A 9,210-nucleotide genomic window follows, 5' to 3' on the forward strand; every position below is an offset into this window, starting at 1 on the left:
TCTTTTGCTTCTACTCTCAGTCTCTATGGTAGTACCGCTGGTGGTCGTGGTAGTACCGCTCTACTGAGCAGTAGTACCGCTCTGTGCGGGCTGAAGAGGGGGGCAACGGTTGGATTGTTTCCCCCACTATAAAAGGAGGTCTTGTTATCCAAGGTTACTTACCTCTTCCCTTCCCAAGCTTCATTGTTGCTCAAAGCTCCATTGTTGCTCAAAGCTCCATTTTCTCCCGATCTCTCTCCCTAGCGAATCATACTTATTGATTTTCTTGGGATTGGTTGAGAAGGCCCCGATCTACACTTCCACCAAGAGAAATTTGATTCCCCCCACTAATCCCTTGTGGATCTTGTTACTCTTGGGTGTTTGATAACCCTAGACGGTTGAGGTCACCGCGGAGCCATATTCCATTGTGGTGAAGCTTCGCGGTGTCATTGGGAGCCTCCAATTAAGTTGTGGAGATATCCCCAACCTTGTTTGTAAAGGTTCAGCCGCCACCTTCAAGGGCACCAATAGTGGAATGACGGAATCTCGCATTGTGTGAGGGCGTGAGGAGAATACGGTGGCCCTAGTGGCTTCTTGGGGAGCATTGTGCCTCCACACCGCTCCAACGGAGATGTACTTCCTCTCAAAAGGAAGGAACTTTGGTAACACATCCTCGTCTCCACCGAATCCACTCTTGGTTATATCTCACCTTTACTTGTGCAAGCTTATATTGTGTTTTATCCCTTACTTGCTTATGTTCTTGTTGTTGTTGCATCATATAGGTTGTTCACCTAGTTGCACATCTAGACAACCTACTCTAATGCTAATTTTATTTTGGTCAAGAAAAGCTAAAAAAATTTAGTTGCCTAGTCACCCCCCTCTAGTCAACAATATCGATCCTTTCAATTGGTACCAGAGCCTCATCTCTTTATTAAGGACTTTGCCATCCGAAGAGTATGGTTGACACCACGCACGAGGTGGAGGATCACCCCGGTGCGAATCCCACTTTGTCTGCGGCCGATGGAGGATCCTCGGTCTCTCATGAGGAGTTCAATGCGGCTATGGACACATTGAAAACCTCCATGACGGCCGAGGTTTTTTGATGGGCTTAAATTATCCACCGAACCATTGTAAGTGGTTGATCCCACTAACAAGGTGGCGGATGCTAACTCCAAAATGGGGGAAGCTAGTAGTGAGAAAGTTCCTTTGCCTAGTGGTAGAAGTTGGAGTGGCATCTTTGCCCATGTTGAACCTCCACCTACTTATGGAGGACTGGTTCCCTCCACGCATATGAATCATGTTGGTCCTCCCCCTAAGCTTGTGAAAAATGAGGATTTTGCTTCTTGGGTGTATCGCTTTAAAGTCATTTAAACCATAGTTCTACTAATCTTTGGAGAATTCTTGAGCAAGGCTTCTACCCGCACGACCGGAGCAACTTCACTCCTAGAGAAGCCGCGGATCATCAATTCAACGAGTCTGTTCTCTTCATTCTCCAAGAAGCAATTCCTCCCGAACATATTGCACACCTCCGACCTTTCACCGTGGCCAAGGAAGCATGGAAACATGTTGTTTCCATTTACAAGGGAAGCGAACGCATTCAACGCTCCAACTTTGAAGTGGTACAAGATGAAGCTGATGAGTTTGCGATGAATGAAGATGAAGAACCTCATGAGCTTTACTGGAGATTAACCACTCTCGCGGTCTCACTCCGAGATCATGGGAGCAAGGATACAGATGACAATTGGATCAAGCGCAAGTTTCTCAAGGCCATTATGCCCTACCACAAGGCCTTGTCCTTCGTCATCCATCAAAGGCCGGACTTTCACGCCTGGTCCTCAAGTGAAGTGTAGGATGAGTTTGTTTCTATGAGGATCTTGGACAAGGCCGCCGACAATGCAGTGTTGCATTCTCAATGATCAAAGAAGCCCAACCTTTCTTTGAAGGCCAAGGCTAGTGTGTAAGAAGAGAGTGAAGAGGAAGAATAGGAATTTTGCCCAAAAGATACCAGGTATGCTTATCATGAGCACATGGCTCTTGCGTCACGGCAATTTTGGAGCAAGAAGAACACAAGGCCCAACTTCAACAAGAACAACTCAAGTGGCACCAAGGGAAAGCAACGTGCGAGGACATGCTATAATTGTGGCAATGTGAGCAAATTTGTTGCGGAATGCTCGTACGAGAAGAGGGAAGACAATGGGGGCAAGCTTATCCGAAAAGGCAAGGCCAAGTACTTCCCCAATAAGAACAACTTCACCAAGAAAACTCCTCCCAAGGGGTTGGTGGCACAAGAAGAGTACAATGAGGATGATGATGATGATGAAGACGGTAAGATGGTTGCCATGGCCTCCGTTACCATTGCAACAACTCCACGCGTGTCCCTCTTCGACTCACCCAACGAGAACATCACCACCAAGTGCCTCATGGCTAAAGCCACCAACAAGGTAACCCCCAACATCAAAACCACCATCACTACTAATCCTTCCTTGACAGATTGCATTGATGAAAGTGAGGGGTCGACGGAGGAAGAAAATGAATTTGAGTCTTTTATGAATAAGCTCAAGGGTAAATCCAAGAAGCAATTCATTGCTCTCTTGGAACAACTTGGTGAAGCCAATGACATGATTGAGGTTCATGAAGAAACCATCTTTAAGATGGAAGAGCATAGTCATGATTATGCTGATGAGATATCAGATCTCTCTAATGCGCTTGAAGAAGAGCATGGTCATTGTTTGGCTCTTGAGGAGTCACACAATGATGATCATGCTAAATTAAAGAAAGATCTTGATCATGCTCTTGTTGTATCTCGTGTGCTCAATTCCGAGAAGGCTAAACTTGGGGTTGACCACCAGATACATGTTCATGAAGAGGATATTCCCAAGACTGCCTTCGTTACTCGATATGGTTCATATGAGTACACCATCATGTCATTCGGCTTAACTAATGCTCCAGCTACATTCTCTCGTCTGATGACCTATATATTCATGGAATACCTCGACAACTTTGTCGTGGTTTATCTGGATGATATCCTTGTTTATTCCAAGAACAAAGAAGAACATGCTGAACATCTTATTCTTGTTCTAGAAAAGCTTCGGGAGCATCAGCTATATGCCAAGTATTCTAAGTGTGAATTCAGGCTACCTGCAGTAACCTACCTTGGTCATGTGATCTCCAAGGATGGTATTGCCGTCAACCCAGAGCAAGTTCAGGCTATTCTTGACTGGACCCCTCCGAAGACTGTCAAGCAAGTCAGAAGCTTTCTTGGACTCGCCAGCTATTGCCGTTGTTTCGTCGAGAACTTCTCCAAGATCGCCAAGCCCCTGACAAATTTGCTTCACAAGGGCATGAAGTTCGATTGGACAAACAAATGTCAGGAAAGTTTCCAGGCACTCAAGGACATGTTGACTTCTACCCCAGTGCTTGCTCCCCCTGATACTCGCAAGGACTTTGTCATCTATTGTGATGCTTCACGACAAGGATTAGGCTGTGTCCTAATGCAAGAGCGCACAGTGATTGCTTATGCCTCCCGTCAAGTGTGTCCTCATGAAGAGAACTACCCAGTTCACGACCTCAAGCTTGTTGCAGTTATCTATGCACTGAAGTTATGGTGGCAGTACCATCTCGGTAATTGTTGTGAGATCTTCACTGATCATTAGAGTCTGAAGTATCTGTTTACTCAGCAAAATCTGAACCTCCGTCAACAGCGATGGATGGAAGCTATTGCTGACTACAACTGCGGTATGATAACCCATAAGTATAGGGGGTAAATTGTAGCCTCTTTTGATAAGTAAGAGTGTCGAACCCGATGAGGAGCTAAAGGTAGAAAAAATATTCCCTCAAGTTCTATCGACCACCGATACAACTCTACGCACGCTTAACCTTCGCTTTACCTGAAACAAGTATGAAACTAGAAGTACTCTGTAGGTGTTTTTGGATAGGTTTGCAAGAATATAAAGAGCATGTAAATAAAAACTAGGGGCTGTTTAGGTAAAGAAGCAATAAATTTAGTATAGCGAGTGTGGAAAAGTGGTGGTAGGAGTTGCGAAATTGTCCCTAAGCAATTGACTACTTTACTAGACCGATAGCAAGTTTTATGTGGGAGAGACCACTGCTAGCATGTCATCCCTAACTTGGAATTCTATGCACTTATGATTGGAACTATTAGCAAGCATCCGCAACTACTAACGTTCATTAAGGTAAAACCCAACCATAGCATTAAGATATATTCGTCCCCCTTCACTCCGCATGCATCAATTTCTATGATAGGTTGAAGCTTTTGTCACTCTTGCCCTCTAATACATAGTCCTATCAACATACAACTAACCCTATGGTGTGATCCACACGTGCGCTCATATGATGGGCACCAAAGGGCAAAAACATAACCACAAGCAAATTAAACCAATCATAGAAATTCACCAATTACCGATAGGACAAAGGAAATCAACTCAGACATCATAGGATGGCAACACATCATTGGATAATAATATGAAGCATAAAGCACCATGTTCAAGTAGAGGGTACAACGGGTTGCGGCAGAGTGGACCATTGTAGATAGATGGGGGGAGGTGATGAAGATGTTGGTGAAGATGACAGAGGTGTTGGTGTAGATCGCTACCGCACAATGATGGCCCCGGCGGCGTTCCAGCGCCACCGGGAGAGAGGGGGAGAGAGCCCCCCTTCTTCTTCTTCTTCTTCCTTTACTACTAGGAAAAGGGCTATAGATGAAATGGATACTAATGGCGCACCTGACATGTGGTGCACCACTACTATATAGCAGTGGCGCACCATGTGCAGGTGCGCCATTAGTGTGGAAGACACTAATGGCGCACCAGGCACATGGTGCGCCACTAGTAACACATTTTTTCCAAACATACTAATGGCGCATCGTGGCACAATGCACCATTACTAGTGCTAACTAGTAATGGCGCACCAGCCACACAGTGCGCCACTACAGTTGTTTTTTTTATTCTTTTTGTTTGCAAAACTACTAATGGCACACCGTGGCATAGTGCGCCATTACTAGTTTAAACTAGTAATGGCGCACTATGCCACGGTGCGCCATTAGTATATATATGTTTGTTTTATTTTTTTGCAAAACTAATAATGGTGCACCACCAGCAGGTGCGCCATTAGTAACCAGGGTTACTAATGGCACATTTGCAGGTGGTGCGCCATTAGTAACCTGGGACCAACAAGATATTTTGGACAGCCACACCTAACCACTCACTTTCCCCACTTCATTGTCTCCACCTCCTCCTCCAAGCTTGTCTCGGCTGCCTCCTCCTCCTCACCTCATTTGCACCATAGATTCATCTCAGTGTCCGACCACGACAGAAGATATAGAAGAGATGAGCGTCATCCCCTATGCCTCAGCCATAGGTTCTATTATGTATGCCATGCTGTATACCAGACCTGATGTTAACCTTGCCGTCAGTTTGGTAGGAAGGTACCAAAGTAATCCCGGCAAGGAACACTGGACAGCGGTCAAGAATATCCTGAAGTACCTGAAAAGGACTAAGGAAATGTTTCTCGTTTATGGAGGTGACGAAGAGCTCGTCGTAAAGGGTTACGTCGACGCTAGCTTCGACACAGATCTGGATGACTCTAAGTCACAAACCGGATACGTGTATATTTTGAATGGTGGGGCAGTAAGCTGGTGCAGTTGCAAGCAAAGCGTCGTGGCGGGATCTACATGTGAAGCGGAGTACATGGCAGCCTCGGAGGCAGCAGATGAAGCAATATGGGTGAAGGAGTTCATCACCGACCTAGGAGTCATACCCAATGCGTCGGGGCCGATCAAGCTCTTCTGTGACAACACTGGAGCTATTGCACTTGCCAAGGAGCCCAGGTTTCACAAGAAGACAAGGCACATCAAGCGTCGCTTCAACTCCATTCGTGAAAATGTTCAAGATGGAGACATAGAGATTTGTAAAGTACATACGGACCTGAATGTAGCAGATCCGTTGACTAAACCTCTCCCTAGAGCAAAACATGATCAACACCAGAATTCCATGGGTGTTCGATTCATCACAATGTAACTAGATTATTGACTATAGTGCAAGTGGGAGACTGTTGGAAATATGCCCTAGAGGCAATAATAAAAGCATTATTATTATATTTCCTTGTTCATGATAATTGTCTTTATTCATGCTATAATTGTGTTATCTGGAAATCGTAATACATGTGTGAATAACAGACATCAACATGTCCCTAGTGAGCCTCTAGTTGACTAGCTCGTTGATCAACAGATAGTCATGATTTCCTGACTATGGACACTGGATGTCATTGATAACGAGATCACATCATTAGGAGAATGATGTGATGGACAAGACCCAATCCTAAACATAGCACAAGATCGTATAGTTCGTTTGCTAGAGTTTTCTAATGTCAAGTATCTTTTCCTTAGACCATGAGATCGTGTAACTCCCAGATACTGTAGGAGTGCTTTGGGTATGCCAAACGTCACAACGTAACTGGGTGACTATAAAGGTAGACTACGGGTATCTCCGAAAGTGTCTGTTGGGTGACATGGATCAAGACTGGGATTTGTCACTCCGTTTGACGGAGAGGTATCACTGGGCCCACTCGGTAATGCATCATCACAATGAGCTCAGAGTGACCAAGTGTCTGGTCACGGGATCATGCATTACGGTACGAGTAAAGTGACTTGCCGGTAACGAGATTGAACGAGGTATTCGGATACCGACGATCGAATCTCGGGCAAGTAACATATCGATAGACAAAGGGAATAGCGTACGGGGTTGATTGAATCCTCGACATCGTGGTTCATCCGATGAGATCATTGTGGAGCATGTGGGAGCCAACATGGGTATCCAGATCCCGCTGTTGGTTATTGACCGAAGAGTCGTCTCGGTCATGTTTGCTTGTCTCCCGAACCCGTAGGGTCTACACACTTAAGGTTCGGTTACGCTAGGGTTGTAGGGATATGTATATGCAGTAACCCGAATGTTGTTCGGAGTCCCGGATGAGATCCCGGACGTCACGAGGAGTTCCGGAATGGTCCGGAGGTAAAGATTTATATATGGGAAGTCCTGTTTCGGGCATCGGGACAAGTTTCGGGGTTATCGGTATTGTACCGGGACCACCGGAAGGGTCCCGGGGGTCCACCGGGTGGGTCCACCTGACCCGGGGGGCCACATGGGCTGTAAGGGGGTGCGCCTTGGCCTAATGGGCCAAGGGCACCAGCCCCACATAGGCCCATGCGCCTAGGGTTTAAGGGGGCAAGAGTCCTAGGAGGGTAAGGCACCTCCTAGGTGCCTTGGGGGGGAGGGAAACCCCCCTTGGCCGCCGCACCCCCTAGGAGATTGGATCTCCTAGGGCCGGCCACCCCCCTTGGCACCCCTATATATAGTGGGGGAGAGGAGGGACTTCATACCTGAACGCCCTGGCCTTTGGTTGCCTCCTTCTCCCTCCCCAACACCTCCTCCACCTCCATAGTGCTTAGCGAAGCTCTGCCGGAGTACTGCAGCTCCATCAACACCACGCCGTCGTGCTGCTGCTGGTGCCATCTCCCTCAACCTCTCCTCCCTCCCTTGCTGGATCAAGAAGGAGGAGACGTGGCTGTTCCGTACGTGTGTTGAACGCGGAGGTGCCGTCCATTCGGCGCTGGTCATCGGTGATTTGGATCACGTCGAGTACGACTACATCATCACCGTTCTTTTGAACGCTTCCGCTCGCGATCTACAAAGGTATGTAGATGCATCTAATCACTCGTTGCTAGATGAACTCCTAGATGATCTTGGTGAAACGAGTAGGAAAATTTTTGTTTTCTGCAACGTTCCCCATCACTCCTGCTCTTGCGTGGTTTCATGGATGGCTATCGGTGGCAAGGTGATGAAGATGACTATGAAGTCGTCCATGGGGGCCGGGCAAGAAATGAGGAAGGGAAGCAAGACAACCACCGCGCCTCGGGCGGGCGAGAAGATGAAGAATCTCCAGGACATGATCATGACGGTGATGCTGTACATAGTCATCATGTAGAAGATGCAGGACATGATGATGAGGAAGATGCCGGAGCAGACGAAGGGCATGATCATGAAGATGAAGATGCCGGTGGAGTAGACGACGATGGACCATCGATGGGCTGGGTGCAGGACCCTCATATTCAAGAGCTGCTTCTCAAGCAGACGGATAACGCAAGAGCTGCCGCCCGAGAGAAAGCCAAGCTAGATCAACTGGAGATAGACGTGGTTACTCCATTGTATGAAGGATGCATGCCCGATGATACCCGCCTGAAAGTAACGCTCATGGCTCTGGAGATGAAGGTAAAACACAAAATGACCGACGCATGCTTCGACGAGAACATGTCATTCTGGCATGAACGTCTTCCCAAGGGGAACAAGTGCCCGACCAGTTTCGAGGAGGCGAAGAAAATCATGTGTCCTCTGGATTTACCGCACGTGAAATACCATGTGTGCATGAACAATTGCATCATTTATCGGGACGAGCACGCGGAGTCTACCATATGTCCAGTGTGCAGCGTCACTCGATACAAGAAGAGGAAGAAAGCTCCTCGAAAAGTGGTGTGGTACTTTCTGATCACTCCTCGTCTGCAGCGGTATTTCACGGACCCTAAGGTAGCAAAGCTCCTGCGTTGGCACGCGGATAGGGAGGAGAAGAAGCGAGAAGATGACGCAAATGATCCGGAGATAAATAAAAAAGACAAGATGCTGAGTCACCCTAAGGATGGGAGCCAGTGGCAAGCGTTGAACTTCGAACACCCAGAATTTGGGAAGGATCCAAGGAACATCGTGCTGGGCGCGAGCACCGATGGAGTCAATCCGTTTGGCAGCCAGAGAAGCACACATAGCACCTGGCCTGTGTTTGTGTGGATGTACAACCTTCCCCCCTGGTTGTGCATGAAGAGGAAGTACATTCACATGAGTATGCTCATTGAAGGGCCGAAACAACCAGGGAACGACATCAATCTGTATCTGGGGCTGCTGAAAGAGGAGCTAGACACGCTGTGGAAAATGCCAGCCAATACGTGCGACGCCGCAGAGAACAAATATTTCCCTATGAGAGCCGCACTGCTCACGACGGTGCACGACTATCTCTGTTACGGATATCTCGCGGGGCAGGTGGTTCACGGATTTTCTGGATGCGTCAGGTGCTTGGATGGCACAATGTATCGCCAGCTAGATAGAGATCCTGGGTCTTCGAAAACCGTGTTCATGGGTCATCGAAGGTGGCTTCACGACGATGACCCATGGA

The sequence above is a fragment of the Triticum dicoccoides genome, chromosome 1B (genome assembly GCF_002162155.2).
Source record: "Triticum dicoccoides isolate Atlit2015 ecotype Zavitan chromosome 1B, WEW_v2.0, whole genome shotgun sequence".
In the NCBI taxonomy this organism is placed as follows: Eukaryota; Viridiplantae; Streptophyta; class Magnoliopsida; order Poales; family Poaceae; genus Triticum; species Triticum dicoccoides.